Source organism: Bos taurus, chromosome 5, assembly GCF_002263795.3.
Source record: "Bos taurus isolate L1 Dominette 01449 registration number 42190680 breed Hereford chromosome 5, ARS-UCD2.0, whole genome shotgun sequence".
NCBI lineage: Eukaryota > Metazoa > Chordata > Mammalia > Artiodactyla > Bovidae > Bos > Bos taurus.
In genome coordinates this window covers 40,953,788-40,972,860 of record NC_037332.1, presented here as the reverse complement: position 1 = coordinate 40,972,860, position 19,073 = coordinate 40,953,788, and the positions used below count along the sequence as shown (strand labels likewise).

The following is a 19,073-nucleotide window of genomic DNA, read 5'->3' as shown; positions in this document are numbered from 1 at the left end:
CTTCTCCTCCTGCCCCCGATCCCTCCCAGCATCAGAGTCTTTTAAGATCTATTATATCTCAATGAGTTTTGATATTGCAGGTCTCTAATTTCCCTTTATCACATTTGTGATTAATATGTCCATTATTTCACAAATACGTTGAATATAATAGCAAATTCACTTCTTGTCTCAATTTTTTTAGGAATCAGATGTTTTAACACAAACATACTAAATGAGATTGACAGTTCAAATTATAGGACCATGAAACCATTTGTGTTTTATTGGAAACAACCATGAGGAGCTCACAATATTTTATCAGTAGCATCTGTCTCCTGTCTTTGAAAGCTAGAGAAAATATTAATGATGTTCTTTTGCCATTTGGGAACAGACACTCTTTCTTCAGAATTTATCTTTGGCAATAGATTCATTCTTTAAATTAAGTGATTAGTGTTTTGACTCCAAGTGTGGAAATAAGGTTGTTTCCAGTATAATCAAGGGAGATATAACCACTTACTATAAAATGTCTGAATACGTGTTAATGAAAGATGTGATGCTTATGTTTTTCTATTGCATACGCATGACCACAATGAACCTAAAAATCTAGCTTTAATATCATCAGTTTGGCCTTACTTTAGGACATACTTGACATTACCTTTTTCTTTCCTTTGTCTTTTTCTAAATATTCTTCCAAATGTAAACAAACAAGGCAAAGGTATTTCTGCCACGGATAAGGTGGCTTTTGAAACACAGGTTAGTACATTGGTTCCCTAATGTTCAAAACAACAAATCATAATCTCTTGAACATGTGAATGAAATCAAATATTACCATTCCTGAATAGAAAGTGACATAGAAAGTCACGTTTCAGCTGCCAGAGATAGTGCACTTCTGAAACCAGGACTGAATGACAATGCTGTTAAAATCAAGTGCTAGGGAACGTTTGACAGAACATATCACTTCTAAATCTGTGCTTTCCAGTTTCTAAGTTCAAGGATGTTAGGAAAAAAATGTTCTCTAAAGATATTTCTATGATCCTTCAGGCATAAGGAGACACTAAAATTATATATTTAGTGGTAGATACAGAAAAAAAAGTTTTTAAAATTTGTATAATCAAAAGATACATATACATATGACATTAAGAAATTATTCTCAAAAATGTGTCAATGAAAAAATTAATCAACAATCTAATCAAGAAATGGAAATTTTTATTTGAGCCAAACTAAGAATTATAACCTGAAAGACAGTCTCTCAAAGAACTCTGAGAACCGTTTTGAAGAGGCAAGGGGGAGGGCAGTGTACATGTGATTTTGGTGAAGGAGCTACAACCAAGCACACATCTCTGCAGAAGGTCGTTGCTAGTCACTAGGAACAGACATCTAAGTTAATGGTTTGGGTGCTTTTATAGGTATGGGTGACACAAGAATCGGGTTCAATCAAATGTTCTTCCTAATGTAAGCAAACAAGGCATAGGTACTTTTGCCACAGATAAGGTGGCTTCTGAAACTCGTTAGTACATTGGTCCACTAACATTCAAAACAAAAAATCATAGTCTTTCAAACAAGTGAATGAAATCAAATTTTACCATTCCGGAACAGAAAGTGACATAGGAAGTCACACTTCAGCCAGAGACAGTGCACCTCCGAAACCAGACGTAGTCTGAATGACAATGCTCCTGAAAACATCTGAGGGGCAGTTCTATCACTTTTGCCTCATCCTGATCTTTGCCTGGAATTCCTTGCAGGTTATACTGTAGGTCAGCAACCGTAGTGATGAATAACTTGATTCTTGTAGAACTGGATGGCAGTCAACAATCCAGTTGGTAGTCAACAATCCCTTCCCTTACTGTCCTAATTTTTTTTTTTTTTTTGGTCTTAATTTTGACCAAGGTTCGGGAGGCATTTTATGACCAACTTGTCTCACAGCTAGGAATTCTCATCCCTAGATCAGGGTTACACTGACGGGCCACTCACCATGCTATTAGTGGAAGAGCCTCTGTTAACTGTAACCAAAAGCCTCTGGAGCACCTGCTTTACTAATCTGTTATGGTCCAGGGAATGGTTTCCTTTCATTTCTTCTTCCCTTTCCAAGAGTTACACAATTACATTTATTGATCTTATAGAACTATTTATTTGATCAATCATTTCAAATCACCTAAGCATCATTAAGAGCTTCCCAGGTGGCGCTGGTGATAAAGAACCTGCCCATCAATGAAGGAGATGTAAGACACACAGGTTTGATCTCTGGATTGGGAAGATCCCCTGGAGGAGGGCATGGCAACCCATTTCAGTATTCTTGCCTGGAAAATTCCATGAACAGAGGGGCCTGGAGGGCTACAGTCCATGGGGTCACAAAGAGTTGGACATAACTTTAGTGACTTAGCATACACAACCATCACTAATTTTATCTGAGACTCAGTCATACATTTAGTAATACAAGAAACAACAATCTTACAAAATAAGCAGAATATAAATAATATAGCTAGGAACAATAGTAGGTCATAAGCAAGTATTAAAACTAAGAACTTCCATTAGGTCCAGCACAGTATCTCTCCAAGCCATCTCACCAATCTGTTCTGCATTAACCACTATCTTTAAGGGAATTACATATTGGCATTGGACATAAAGTTCACCAAAGATTTTGCATGTACAAGGTGAGTGGTGGGTCATCATGACCTTTTATATGATTGAGAAAGGAATGCTATCTTCTGGGGAGTTACACAGCTGCCTCCAGAAGAAGAAATACTGACCTTTATGTTTCAGCAAGTATTTTTGCTGTTGGGGATGTCTGGTTAAGGCATACTGCAGATGCACAATGTACTCTAACAGGCAGGGAGGAGGCAAAAATGGACAGAGAAAAAAATGTATGTTTAAGTTTTTCTTGTCTTTTCTCAAAATATGAAGTTTTATTTCATCAGAGGGTAGAACAAATCACTAAGTTCTAAATTATGAGAGAAAAAAATGAGCAGAAATGAACTATTTTCTACAAAGGCTGAATGAGCTCTAAAATTAATAACAGAGTGACAAAGGGAAAGATTAATGTTAAGAGAAGAGAATCTTGTTTATCACCCTCCTCTCCATGCCTAGAATGCTGTAGGCACTCAAAAAAATAAACAAAATTACCAAATCAATCAGTTGTCCCCTCCAATGATGACAGAAATAAGACAGGTGCTTTTCAAGAACGACAATAGAATAAATTGGCATTTACTGGATTAGATTCTGACTTTCATTCCCTATATGAAACCTACTTTTAGAAATGCAAGAGGTGTACAAACATAATTATTTTTTAGCACACCCCTGGTTACTTTGTTGGTATGCTAACGTCAATAATAATAATTCTTTTACAGAATTTATAATATATCAAGCACTATCATTATAGCCTTATATATTAAACAATCAATATTCAAAATAATTATAACTGTCTACACAATACAAAACAAGAAACTGAAGCACAAAGAGGTCAACTAAATTGCCTAATGTTGCATAGTTGCAATTAAGACCCAGGTGTTCTACTTCTAGAGTCCATATTCTTAACCTTTTTACTACAGAAGTATAGAGAATTCTACAGTACAAAACGGTCTGATGAAAAGCATCACTTTCCTATCTTACTCAGAGTAACTATATCATTATTTTACAAAGTTAGGGGAAAATTAACATTTATATTGCTAATCAAATATAAAAAGTTGCCAAATTTTTTTTTTCAGTGTAGGTGTGGAGCTGAAGTTTTTGTTTTTGTTTTTGTTTTTACTATGGTCTATGGGCACCCCACTCCAGTACTCTTGCCTGGAAAATCCCATGGATGGAGGAGCCTGATGGGCTGCAGTCCATGGGGTCCCTGGGAGTCGGACACGACTGAGAGACTTCACTTTCACTTTTCACTTTCATGCATTGGAGAAGGAAATGGCAACCCACTCCAGTATTCTTGCCTGGAGAATCCCAGGGATGGGGGAGCCTGATGGGCTGCCATCTATGGGGTCGCACAGAGTCGGACACAACTGAAGCGACTTAGCAGCAGCAGCAGCATGACTTCTTTTGCTTCTTTTAATCTATCTTTTAAACAGACTTTCCCAAACTCTCCGAAATGAAGTATAGCACAAATATGTACATTTTATTCTCAGTTCTAATCCAGAGGCCCTTGTGAATTGCCGTTTACTCTCTGAAAGGAACCACTAAACAAATACTGAGGCAACTCCAGAAGCCTCTGGTACTGTCCAAGATGTACATCAGATGAGATCAGCAGGGCCTCCGAGTTGGTGTGTGCTCCCTCTCAGCCCAACTAGGCTGAAAAGTTCAGGATGCAGAACAAAAGAGAATACTATATGGGAATATGATTAAAGGAAATGTCTTCATTTTTATGCTTAACCCTTATAAAATTAAGAAAACTGGTGAGTAGCTATGTCTTCCACACATTTATCTCTTTATAACTGCTACCTGTAGAGCCACTATTGATTACCAGAGATTGTAAAGAAAGCAGCTCTCCATACATAAAACACTGAATGTATGACACATATCAATGTTAGAAAACTTATAGATTCATGAAACTATGGCGAAGTACAGATCTGACTGACCAGAAGATTACAATAGATAAAACTGCTCATCCCACAATGAATAATTTCAAAAAGCTGTCTGAAATCTTTATATCTTGCTACTCCTTTGGTAGCATTATCTCCATTTTAAAATTAAGAAAATCAAGTTTGGAGATGTAAAGTAACCTACCCAAGTTAGAAACATCACATCTAGACCTTGAAGGTACTCAAATCTGCCTTTTAACAAAGTTGATCCCACTATATAAGAATTCATTATACTAGATAAGCCACTCATACATTTTACATATATATTTTGTATGATGAGAATAAGTACATTATAATTTTACTGTGGGCATGTTATTTTGGGGTTTATTTTACTAATGTACTGGGCTCCCTGTGGCTCAGCTGGTAAAGAATCCGCCTGCAATGCTAGAGACCTGGGTTCAATCCCTGGGTTGGGAAAATCCTCTGGAGAAGGGAAAGGCTGCCCATTCCAGTATTCTGGCCTGGAGAATTCCATGCACTATATAGTCCATGTGGTTGCAAAGAGTTGGACATGACTGAGAGATTTTCACATTCATTTACTAATGTATAAAACACAGAATGAGGAATCTGCTTCCAACGAGCTCTTCTGTCTGCAACCCTGCAACAGAAGGCACTGTACATACTCTGTCTAGTTACGCCTCACAAAAATGGTGTAGTACAGACGTCACCTGATTTTAAACCCAAAGAGATTCAATACTTAGAAAGGAAATTAAGTATCTTGCACATGTTTACACAAACAGCAATTGGTCAAGTTTATATTTAAACAAAATCATAAAATTTCAGAAGAAATAAAAAAGTACAGTCTATTGAGACATAAATGTTGATATATATCTAGAAGATATCTATACTCAAATATTATATAACTCCTGTGTCCTTGTTTAGATGTTTAATTTTATCTAGTAGATTATAAAAGCTCCAGGTAGTAAACTGATAAACATGTGTCAAATAATGAATGAGTATGTATGTCTGGCTCAGAGATAAAGTTAATTACACTCATTCAGTTTACAAAGACATTCTTAAATTATCACCTTCCTATACAAAACATAAGCTATATTGACCTAGTCAAATTTTGTCTCTTAGACCTCAATATGCTTATCTTTTTATCTCTTAGACCACCCAAGTGAATTAGAATACTTTGTAAAATTACTAAGATATAGTTCACATTATCATAATTTTTGCCATTAAAAAGTATCCAGTTCAGTGGATTTAGTCTATTCAGCAAAATCAGCACTAATTCTAGAATATTTTCATTATCCATAAAAGAAATACCATACCCAACAGTTATCACTCCCCATTAAAGCCCTGGTCAATCACAAATCTACTGATTCACTTATTCTGGACTCTTATCTAAATGGTATCATACAACATGCGGATGTTATATGCCTTTTTTCCACTAAATATAACCTTTTCACAGTTCATATGTGATCTGTTGAACCACATACCACATAACTTTTTCAGGACTGAAAAATAGTCTACTGCATTGATATACCACAGTTAATTTATCCAATCATCAGCTGATGGGCATTTGGTTTATTTTCATTTTTTGTACTATGCTGCTATGAACATTTTGTGTACAAGTTTTTGTATGAACACATGCTCTTAATTCTCTTGGGTATATATCTGGAGTTTGGAAGGAGGGTAAAGAATCCGCCTACAATGCGGGAGACCTGGGTTTGATCCCTGGGTTGGGAAGATGCCCTGGAGTAGGGCATGGCAACCCACTCCAGTATTCTTGCCTGAAGAATCCCCATGGACAGATGAGTTTTGCAGGCTACAGTTCATGGGATTGCAAAGAGTTGGACATGACTGAGCAACTAAGCATAGCACAGGAGTATATGGGGTTCCATTTTCCCCACATCCCATCAACACTCCTATTTTTCATCTTTTAAATTATGGCTATCCTGGTGGTGTAGAGTAGTATGTCTCACTGGTTTTGATTGAATATTGACATCTTAAGAATCAGTAAACTAAAATGGACAGAAATGGGTGTATTTAACTTGGATGACCACTGTATCTACTACTGTGGGCAAGAATCCCTTAGAAGAAATGGAGTAGCTTCCATAGTCAACAAAAGAGTTAGAAATGCAGTACTTAGGTGGAGTCTCAAAAATGCCAGAATGATTGTCGTTCATTTCCAAGGCACATCATTCAACTTCACAGTAATCCAACTCTATGTCCCAGTGACTGAAGTTGAAACTGACTGGTTCTATGAAGACATACACCACCTTCTAGAATTAACACCAAAAAAGATGTCCTTTTCATCGCAGGGGACTGGAGATACTGGGGAAAACGGGCAAGTTTGGCCTTGGGAGTTCAAAAAGAAGGAGAGTACAGGGCCAAGTTTTGTCAAGACAACACGCTGGCCATAGTAAATATCCTTTTTCAACAACACAAGAGGTGATTCTACACATGGACATCACCAGATGGTCAATACTGAAATCAGACTGATTATGTTCTTTGCAAAGATGGAAAAGTTCTATATAATCAGCAAAAACAAGACATGGAGCTGACTGTACCTCAGATTATCAGCTCCTTATTACAAAAGTCAGGCTTAAACTGAAGAAAGTAGGGAAAACCACTATGCCATTCAGGTATGACCTAAATCAAATCCCTTTTATTGTAGAGCTGTAGATATGGTAGATAGAGTGCCTGGTATGGTAGAAGAACTATGGACAGAGGTTCAAGGGATTAGGTCTGGTAGGCAGAGTGTCTGAAGAAGTATGGACAGAGGTTGATAACATTGTACAGGAGGCGGTGAACAAAACCATCCTCAAGAAAAAGAGATGCAAGAAGGCAAAGTGGTTGTCTGAGGAGGCTTTACAAATAGCTGAGGAAAGAAGAGAAGTGAAAGCCAAGGGACAAAGGGAAAGATATACCCAACTGAATGCAGAGTTCCAGAGAATAGCAAGAAGAGATAAGAAAGCCTTCTTAAATAAACAATGCAAAGAAGTAGAGGAAATCATAGAATGGGAAAGACTACAGATTCCTTCAAGAAAACTGGAGATATCAAGGGAACATTTTATGTAAGGATGCGTACAATAAAGTACAGAAAAGGTAAGGACCTAAGCGAAGCAGAAGAGATTAAGAAGAGGTGGCAAGAATACACAGAAGAACTATACAAAAAAGGTCTTAATGACCCAGATAACCATGATGGTATGGTTACTCACCTAAAGCCAGACATCTGGAATGTGAAGTAAAGTGAGCCTTAGGAAGCATTATTACAAACAAAGCTAGTGGAGGTAATGGAATTCCAGCTGAGCTATTTCATACCCTAAAAGATGATACTGTTAAAGTCCTGAACTCAATATGTCAGCAAATTTGGAAAACTCAGCAGCGGCCACAGGATTGTAAAAAGTAAGTTTCCATTCCAATCCCAAAGAAAAGCAATGCCAAAGAATGTTCAAACTATGCACAATTGTGTTCATTTTACATGACAGCAAGGTTATGCTCAAAATCCTTCAAGCTAGGCTTCAGCAGTATGCGAACCAAGAACTTCCAGATACACAATCTGGGTTTCAAAGAGGCAGAAGAACCAGAGATCAAATTACCAACATTAGCTGGATAGTGGAAAAAGCAAGGGAGTTTCAGAAAAACATCTGTTTCATTGACTATGCTAAAGCCTTTGTCTGTGTGGATGACAACAAACTGGGAAATTCTTAGAGATGTGAGTACCAGATCATCTTATCTGTCTCCTAAGAAACCTATAAAGGGTCAAGAAGCAACAGTTAGAACTGGACATGGAACAACTGACTGGTTGAAAACTGGGAAAGGAGTACAACAAGCTGTATAGTGTCACCCTCCTTATTTAACTTCTATGCAGAGTACATCATGGGAAATGCCAGGTTGGATCAATCACAAGCTGGAATCAAGATTGCTAGGAGAAATATCTACAACCTCAGATATGCAGATGATACCATTCTAATAGCAGAAAGTGAAAAACAACTCAAGAATCTCTTGATTAGGGTGAAAGAAGAGAGTGAAAAAGCTAGCTTGAAACTCAACATTAAAAAACTAAGATCATGGCATCCAGTCCCATCACTTCATGTCAAATAGAAGTGGAAATGTGGGAAGAGTGACAGATTTTATTTTCTTGGGCTCCAAAATCACTGTGGACCATGACTGTAGCCATGAAATTAAAAGACACTTGCTCCTTAAAAAGAAAAAAAAAGTTATGACAAACCTAGACATCCTATTAAAAAGCAGAGGTATCACTTTGCCTACAAAGGTGCATATAGTCAGTTATAATTTTTCCAATAGTCACATACAGATGTAAGAGTTGGTCCATAAAGAAGGCTGAGCACTGAAGAACTGATCCTTTCAAATTGTGCTGCTGGAGAAAACTCTTGAGAGTCCCTTGGACTGCAAGGAGATCAAACCAGTCAATTCTAAAGGAAATCAACCTTGAATATTCATTGGGACTACAGATGCTGAAGCTGAAGCTCCAGTACTTTAGCTCCTTGATGCAGAGAGTCGACTCACTGGAAAAAGCCTTGATGCTGGAAAAGATTGAAGGCAAAAGGAGAAAGGGGTGGCAGAGGATAAGATAGATAGATACCATCAATGACTCAATGGACATGAATTTGAGCAAACTCTGGGAATGACTGGAGGAAGAGGGACCTGGCATGCTACAGTGTATGTGGTTGCAAAGAGTCAGACATGACTTAGCAACTGAATAACAATTCATTAGGCATTCTAGATACCAGAGCCTTACCAGATACATGATTTGCAAATGTTTTCTCTATTCTGTAGATTGTCTTTTTTAATCTTTTAAATAGTGTCCTCTGACCCATAAATGTTTTAAATTTTGGTGATGTTTAATTCATCTATTTTTTTTGCCACCTGTATTTGTGGTATCATATTTAAGACATCATTGCTCCACACAGTATCTTGAAGATTAGATTTTCCTCTGTGTTTTCTTCTAAAAATATTACATTTCGCTCCTAAGTAAAGGTCTTTGATCTTTTTTTTTAGCTCATTTTTGTACATGGTATAAAGTAACTGTCCAACTTCATTCTTCTGTCTGTAGATACACAACTGTAACAGTACCATTTGTTGAAAAGACTGTTCCTTCCCCCTTGAATAATCTTGGAACCCTCGTTTATAGCACTAAGCTATTAGAAGAAAATGAAAGATAGAAAGCTGTCCTCATGTGGCCTACATTCTTTGCTTTCTTTTTTCTCAGTAACAGAGGTGATGCTGATGTTTAAAACTGCATCTTCCTAAAAGTTGTTTCTAGCTCTGTTGTAAAATTATATCCTCATTCATGTAACAAAATTGGGTACCTACCAAATGTCAAACTCTATTTTCACTGCTAAGATTGCATAGATCCTCCTATCTAATGGAGTCCCTTCTCAGAGCAAGTCATTAACACCAAGATCTTAATATTGAGTGAGATCTCTGGCTAGTGTTCCTAGGCAGCTTACTATTTCACTTGACAGGCAGAGCTGTTCATTACCTTTTGTCCTTAGAATAAACTAATGGCAATCATATTTCTGGTTTCCATATAATTTAGCATTCTATTTCTTATTCTTTTACAGGCACATATTTTTGCCTTTCAATGCCTAGTTGGAGAATCACTCCTCCCTGGTTCTCATTCCATGTTGTTTGGAATGAGTATGTCTAATGAGTCACCACAAATCCTAATCACAGTGACTAGTTCAGGGGTGGACACGTGAAGAGGACAGGGCAATAAGAGCCATCTCTGAAATTTTTGTGGGAGGCACTGGGGAGAATATTAGTGTTGCTAAGTAGTAACATTTAAGGTCAAAACTAAAATCTGTAATAGCCATTTTTGCCAGCATATGGGGAAAGCACAGCTGGGAATAGAGCCAATGTATTATTAATGTACACACACAAGAGGGAAGTTTAAACCTAAGCTACATTAAGTTATATTACTCCTCCTTTATAACTTTAAGCTACTTTGAGCTGTGTTTCCAAAACATAATCCAAAAGTGTCCTGATTAATGTATCCTCCTAAAATTAAATGCCTCATTCAAATAATTACTGACCTGAAGGCACTTTCCCTAAGTTCTATAAATAATATGGTGAATAATGATTTAAGACCATTTCTATGATCTGTCCCTCAACCACCTTCAAAACTCATTTCCTACTATTCTCCCACTCCACACCATAAGCACTGACTTCCTTAAACTTAGCAAATTCGATCCCTCCCCAGGGATGTTCTTAATGATCAATGACCAGTAGGTCTCTCTCCCAGACCACTCTTCCTGGAGACAAGTGTATGGCTGGCTCTCTCACTTCTTCAGGACTGTTCAGAGGTCACCTTGTCAAAAAGACCACTCTTCCCCTTTCTAACCCACAGGCTGCTAACACTGTCTCCTCCATAGAATTTACATTTCCATAACACAGTCACCCCTCCATAGTATACTATATACTTCTTTTTTTTCTTTTTAACTTTACAATATTGTATTAGTTTTGCCAAATATCGAAATGAATCCGCCACAGGTATACCCGGGTTCCCCATCCTGAACCCTCCACCCTCCTCCCTCCCCTACCCTCCCTCTGGGTCATCCCAGTGCACCAGCCCCAAGCATCCAGTACCGTGCATCAAACCTGGACTGGCGACTCGTTTCATACATGATATTATACATGTTTCAACCCACCCTCTCCCTCTCCCAGAGTCCATAAGACTGATCTATACATTGGTGTCTCTTTTGCTGTCTCGTACACAGGGTTATTGTTAGCATCTTTCTAAATTCCATATATATGCGTTAGTATACTGTATTGGTGTTTTTCTTTCTGGCTTACTTCACTCTGTATAATAGGCTCCAGTTTCATCCATCTCATTAGAAATGATTCAAATGTATTATTTTTAATGGCTGAGTAATACTCCATTGTGTATATGTACCACTGCTTTCTTATCCATTCATCTGCTGATGGACATCTATCTAGGTTGCTTCCATGTCCTGGCTATTATAAACACTGCTGCGATGAACATTGGGGTACACGTGTCTCTTTCCCTTCTGGTTTCTCAGTGTGTATGCCCAGCAGTGGGATTGCTGGATCATAAGGCAGTTCTATTTTCAGTTTTTTAAGGAATCTCCACACTGTTCTCCATAGTGGCTGTACTAGTTTGCATTCCCACCAACAGTGTAAGAGGCTTCCCTTTTCTCCACACACTCTCCAGCATTTATTGCTTGTAGACTTATGGATTGCAGCCATTCTGACTGGCGTGAAATGGTACCTCATAGTGGTTTTGATTTGCATTTCTCTGATAATAAGTGATGTTGAGCATCTTTTCATGTGTTTGTTAGCCATCTGTATGTCTTCTTTGGAGAAATGTCTATTTAGTTCTTTGGCCCATTTTTTGATTGGGTCATTTATTTTTCAGAAATTGAGCTGTAAGGAGTTGCTTGTATATTTTTGAGATTAGTTGTTTGTCCACTGCTTCATTTGCTATCATTTTCTCCCATTCTGAAGACTGCCTTTTCACTTGCTAATAGTTTCCTTTGTTGTGCAGAAGCTTTTAAGTTTAATTAGGTCCCATTTGTTTATTTTTGTTTTTATTTCCAATATTCTGGGAGGTGGGTCATAGAGGATCCTGCTGTGATGTATGTCGGAGAGTGTTTTGCCAATGTTCTCCTCTAGGAGTTTTATAGTTTCTGGTCTTACGTTGAGATCTTTAATCCATTTTGAGTTTATTTTTGTGTATGGTGTTAGAAAGTGTTCTAGTTTCATTCTTTTACAAGTGGTTGACCAGTTTTCCCAGCACCACTTGTTAAACACATTGTCTTTAATCTATTGTATATTCTTGCCTCCTTTGTCAAAGATAAGGTGTCCATATGTGTGTGGATTTATCCCTGGGCTTTCTATTTTGTTCCATTGATCAATATTTCTGTCTTTGTGCCAGTACCATACTGTCTTGATAACTGTGGCTTTGTAGTAGAGCCTGAAGTCAGGTAGGTTGATTCCTCCAGTTCCATTCTTCTTTCTCAAGATTGCTTTGGCTATTCGAGGTTTTTTGTATTTCTATACGAATTGTGAAATTATTTGTTCTAGCTCTGCAAAGAATACCATTGGTAACTTGATAGGGATTGCATTGAACCTATAAATTGCTTTGGGTAGTATACTCATTTTCACTATATTGATTCTTCCAATCCATGAACATGGTATATTTCTCCATCTATTAGTGTCCTCTTTGATTTCTTTCACCAGTGTTTTATAGTTTTCTATATATAGGTCTTTAGTGTCTTTAGGTAGATATATTCCTAAGTATTTTATTCTTTCCATTGCAATGGTGAATGGAATTGTTTCCTTAATTTCTCTTTCTGTTTTCTCATGAATAGTGTATAGGAATGCAAGGGATTTCTGTGTGTTGATTTTATATCCTGCAACTTTATTATAATCATTGATTAGTTCTAGTAATTTTCTGGTGGAGTCTTTAGGGTTTTCTATGTAGAGGATCATGTCATCTGCAAACAGTGAGAGTTTTACTTCTTCTTTTCCAATTTGGATTCCTTTTATTTCTTTTTCTGCTCTGATTGCTGTGGCCAAAACTTCCAAAACTATGTTGAATAGTAATGGTGAAAGTGGGCACCCTTGTCTTGTTCCTGACTTTAGAGGAAATGCTTTCAGTTTTTCACCATTGAGGATAATGTTTGCTGTGGGTTTGTCATATATAGCTTTTATTATGTTGAGGTATGTTCCTTCTATTCCTGCTTTCTGGAGAGTTCTTATCATAAATGGATGTTGAATTTTGTCAAAGGCTTTCTCTGCATCTATTGAGATAATCATATGGTTTTTGTTTTTCAATTTGTTAATGTGGTGTATAACATTGATTGATTTGAGGATATTGAATAATCCTTGCATCCCTGGGATAAAGCCCACTTGGTCATGGTGTATGATCTTTTTAATGTGTTGTTGGATTCTGGTTGCTAGAATTTTGTTAAGGATTTTTGCATCTATGTTCATCAGTGATATTGGCCTGTAGTTTTCTTTTTTTGTGGGATCTTTGTCAGGTTTTGGTATTAGGGTGATGGTGGCCTCATAGAATGAGTTTGGAAGTTTACCTTCCTCTGCAATGTTCTGGAAGAGTTTGAGCAGGATAGGTGTTAGCTCTTCTCTAAATTTTTGGTAGAATTCAGCTGTGAAGCCGTCTGGATCTGGGCTTTTGTTTGCTGGAAGATTTTTGATTACAGTTTCAATTTCCGTGTTTGTGATGGGTCTGTTAAGATTTTCTATTTCTTCCTGGTCCAGTTTTGGAAAGTTGTACTTTTCTAAGAATTTGTCCATTTCTTCCACGTTGTCCATTTTATTGGCATATAATTGTTGATAGTAGTCTCTTATGATCCTTTGTATTTGTGTGTTGTCTGTTGTGATCTCTCCATTTTCATTTCTAATTTTATTGATTTGATTTTTTCCCTTTGTTTCTTGATGAGTCTGGCTAATGGTTTGTCAATTTTATTTACCCTTTCAAAGAACCAGCTTTTGGCTTTGTCGATTTTCGCTATGGTCTCTTTTGTTTCTTTTGCATTTATTTCTGCCCTAATTTTTAAGATTTCTTTCCTTCTACTAACTCTGTACTATATACTTCTTTATTGTCTGCATTCCTTCACCAGAATGTTGATCCATGAAGGCAGAGTCTGTGCTGTGGTCACTGCCATAATCTTAGCAGTCAGAACAGAGTATGGTATTTGGCAGGTGCCCAATTCTTGTTAAATGTACACATTAATGAGTGTAATGAACTTCTTCTGCCAATGGATATGCAAGTTTGCCCCTTACTATAGGTCCTGTTCTAATTTTACCATATCTTCAAACTTTAAAATACACAGGAAATAGCAAAGTTAAGTGTGCTTCCCTGGTGGCTCAACAGTAAATAATCTGCCTGCCAATGCAGGAGACACAGTACAATCCCTGGGTTAGGAAGATCCCCTAGAGAAGGAAAGAGCATGGTCAGATCCCCATGGACAGATGAGCCTGGCGGGCCAAAGTCCATGGGGTCACAAGAGTTGGACACAACTTAGTGACTAAATAACAACAACAAGCAAAGTAAGTATGAAAGATTCACCACTTCTTTATAGAAATTCATCAGAAATTTAACATCATATATATTTTAGTAAACTGGATTGTGTGAGATAATTGTTGTCTATTTGTGGACCACTACTTCCTTTTGGAAAATCAATGTATGTCCTAAACTCCCCTCTCTCAAGTTTTCAAGGGATAATGAAATGTAATAAAGAAACCATCCTTTCTTACTTACTTAAAGCCTTTTGATTTGTTGACTAAACATTCTCCATTGTTTAAAGGATCATTAAAAGAAACAAAAATATATCACAAAAGAGACTACCCTCACTGGTATAACTGAAACCATGCAAACTGCATTCTGAATTGATGCATTTGTGTTCTTCAAAGGGCTACATAAGTGTAATATTAACAGATGAGATTACTGAAAGCTTTATATGATTTAAAAGAATTTTACCTGATTCTCCTGTGTATTACTGTGTTCACAGCAATTCCACAGTCATCACCCCCATCTCTATTAGTATTTTTGTGATCTCTCTTTGGAATAGTCCCCCTTACCTCTACAGAACATTTCAATATTATTGACAATAGGTGGCAGTTTCTTGTTTACTTATTTTGTAAGTGGCTGTTTCTTTTAGTTCTAAATAAGGTCCATCACAATAGGGACCTTGTCTATTTTATTCAGCATGACAAGCTATAGAGTATGGCTGTTAAGAGAGACAATTACTTAGAACATTCTTGGCTTTCCTGTGATCTTCAGCAAATTACTTAACCCCACTGAGTCTGTTTCTTCATCTGTGAAATGCAGATCCCACTGGCATTTACCTCTGTTGCTGTGATAATTATACTGGTTAGATACATAATGGACTTATAATGATTGGCTCATACAAAGTGCTCAAGAAATATTAGCCATCATTATTACAAAAGCCTGTAAACTGGCACCTAGCACAGCCTGACACATGATAAGTAGTCAAAGGATACCTGTGGATAAACAAATTATTCTAGCCTTATAAAACTCTCAGTTCTTCTTTTCTTTCTTTTTCCTTTGGTTGTGGTGGGCCTTCACTACTGCACGCAAGCTTTCTCTAGTTGTGGCAAACAGGGTCCACTCTTCATTGCAGTTCCGGGGCTTCTCACTGTGGTGTCGTCTCTGGTTGTGGAGCACAGGCTTCAGACGTAAGAACATCAGCAGTTGTGGCTTAAGGCCTCTAAAGTGTGGGCTCAGTAGTTGTGGTGCATGGGCTTAGGTGCTCTGAGGCAGGTGGGATGTTCCCAGACCAGGGATCAAACCTGTGTCCCTTGCACTGCAAGGCAGATTCTTAACCACTGAGTCACCAGGGAAGCCCCAAACTCGACTTTTTAACTATCTCTCTTCTATTATTTCTGAAGGAAATGACAACCCACTCCAGTATTCTTGCCTGGAGAATTTCATGGACAGAAGAGCCTGGTGGACTACAGTCCATGGGATTGCAAAGAGTCATATAGAAATGAGCAACTAACACTTCTATTATAATTGACAGTCAATAAATAAAGGTTAATCAACTGTTTCCTTAAAAAAATGATCAGAAAAAGTTTGAACAATTATCTTTGGGAACTCCTTTTAAGAGAAAAGAGTTTCATTTTGTTCAGTTCCAACTACTAAAATGGTGTGATAATATGTTACAGTTCAAGAAAAACTGTCAATGAAATTGAATAGCCTGTGTTTCTTTATAAACAAATACACTACTCTGTATATAAAATTATAATACAACAAATACTTTTAAAAGCAAATCTCAAAGCATGAAAACAGCACTTTTCTTATCATCATAAAAAAATTTTAATGACTGATTAAGAAGGTGTCAATAAACTATAACCCATAGGCAAAATTTGGGCAGCTCCCTATTTTTATAAATAGTAAAATAAAAAAGAGGTACAAAATAATAAGCTTTTGTGTTTTGTTGCACAAGCCACACTCATTCCTTCACAGTTTGTCTCTGGTTGCATTCATGTTGCAATAGCAGGTTGAGTAGTTTCGACAGAAATGATGTGGCCACAAAGCCAAGTATTTACTATCTGGCCCTTACAGAGAAAGTTCAGGACTTCTGTAATAAGGCATCAAAATAAAAGTTATTCTACCACCAGTGAGAACAGTGCCAAACCTATCATATTAAACACATTAAAATATCCCTATAAGTGAAAGTGAAGTCACTCAGTCATGTCCAACTTTGCAGCCTCATGGACTGCTCCTCTGTCCATGGGATTTTCCAGGCAATAATACTGGAGTGGGTTGTCATTTCCTTCTCCAGGGGATATCCCTATACTACCTTTTAAATTTATTTCTTTCAGATGAAACATGATTTTATCAAATTTGTAGACTTCCTACACTTGTACAACCCAATAAAAACAATATCAGCATCTACTAGACTACGCAGAAAGAAATACCTAAGTACTTCTATTTCAGTCTTTCTCAACAACTTTCCAAATGTCAGTGATGATGGATCAGGTTAAGGCCTTCTTAGCGTAGAAAATCTTCACCATGTTACTAGTTTTCAAATGTAATATACTTTTTAGTGTGGGGCAATATTTACAATTTCTTTGCAGGAAGCACTGGTTGGATCAAATAGTGAAGCTCAGGAACTCCACCCAGACAGTCTCCCCACCTCTAGTCATCACTCTCCACCCTGAGAGTCAGGAGGCTCCACTCAGTCAATGAAGGTGGCATCTTCCAAGGTGCCATCTTCCTTTTAATGATGACAAAGTCTTGGCTCTAGTGAAATAGGCTGGAAAGATAAACTAAACCCAGATTTTAATGAAAGTTTATTAACATATCGTGGAATTTGCTTCTGAGGAGAGGGATGTGATGTTGTGTATGTGTTGGGATGATAACCCTTGGAGGCCTCTGAGAAAGTGAATGAAGAGGGTGAATGAGAAAGTAAATGAAAGTGAATGCCAGAAGCAAGAAGACCAGCAGAAGCCACTGGTACCTGACACCCAGAGATGAACAGCAGAAACCCACTCAGGCAATGACATCGAGAGTGGAAATGAGGGAACTGAAGAAAAACATGCTCTCAAAGTGAAAGCAACTCAAGTAAATTATTTGCCAACTGATTCTGAGAGCTGTCTCATTCATATTTTTGAGGTTGGTTTCTGTTTTTTTCCTTCAGAAAAGGAAGACAAACTTAAGGAAGTTATAAAACTTAGCTTCTTAAGAGCAAGGACAAGGCCTCATCTCTTTTTTCAGCATATACATCCAAACCGCATAGTGCAGAGGCGGCATGAGATGAACAATTAGCCCACTGGACTAAGGAGAGGCTTGAGAGGTGGTGAGGTAGGGCTCAGATCCTGCCTCGTTCACTTCCCAGCTGTTTGACTGTGACAGCGGTCCATTTCCTCAATACAATATGGATGATAATGTCTAAACTGTAGGACTGTTTTAAAATCAGAGAATGGTGTGTGTGTGCACGCACACATGCATGAAACATTTACAGAACCCAGCATTCAGTAAACAGTTATCGCTACTGTCATTTTCACATTACTATTGTTTAAATATGAATAATGAGTAAGATAGCACTAAAAATCATCTTTGCTTTTATATAAACCTGGTTTTAAAAGTCTCTAGGTCTCCTTCATCCCCTAGAAAGAGCACTTATTAGATTCTACCTTTTTAAAAAGGTATTTTGAAGATTTATTTTATTCTAAGACATCCAGTGGAATCATTTTCAAGGAACTATCTTGAAAAAAATCGGGGAGGAAAACACTATACTCAAAGTGTGAAGACAATTCTACAACAATTTTTTATTGGCATAGCTTCATAAATGTAGTATTTTTCTCCTCAGTCTATCCTGCCAAACACATATCTCCTTATCGAATACATTTCAAGTAATTTAAATGCAGATGGTAAGTTAACTGAAATTTATGTATCTATGGTAAGTGTTCACTAAGACTAAAAATTAAACAATTTGTTAAATTAAAAATTTTAAATTAGTTAAATTTAGCAGATTAAAAATCACCCTCATGAGTGTTTATAAGGCTTGATGTAAAGTGGTAAAAGAAGGAGAAAATTAACATTGTGTGACCACTCTATCTGCCATTTCAAACTAAATTTAAAACATTAGAAAAATTTAAGAGTAATTCCTTGGATCTTTGAGAAACATTTGAGATGATCTCTTCTGACATTTGTAAATAGGCAAGTTTCTTCAGATAGTACACAACATGATTATTAATACTGTGATGGATCTGACAGCCCATCAGTGGAACTGTCCTGTTATCACTAAAAAGTCCCAACATTCAAGAGTAGCTCAAGTGCCTTTCTTTTTCAGATGAAGAAAATTGCATTTTCTTCAGGATATTCCTCTAACCTTCTCCAAACACTAGGTAACCTTTAAAGGGCACAACAGTTTGTCTTTTCTCAAGGAAAGAAATCTCCAGACCATGGTTTTATTTACAAAGCAGATTATCATTTGTGCTGAATGATGGATTTAGTGTTAAGTCGGAAATGAACTTCCCTGAAGCAGCAACTCAAGAACTACATTCCTTTTGAAATGTACTTTGCTGGGTTTTCTCCTCCTA

General features: G+C 37.2%; 1 protein-coding gene across 1 annotated transcript in view; it reads right to left on the bottom strand.

Annotated features, from left to right (window-relative positions):
- SLC2A13 (solute carrier family 2 member 13) overlaps window positions 1-19,073 on the bottom strand; it is a 518,890-nt gene that overhangs the window by 358,877 nt on the left and 140,940 nt on the right. The window lies entirely within an intron of this gene.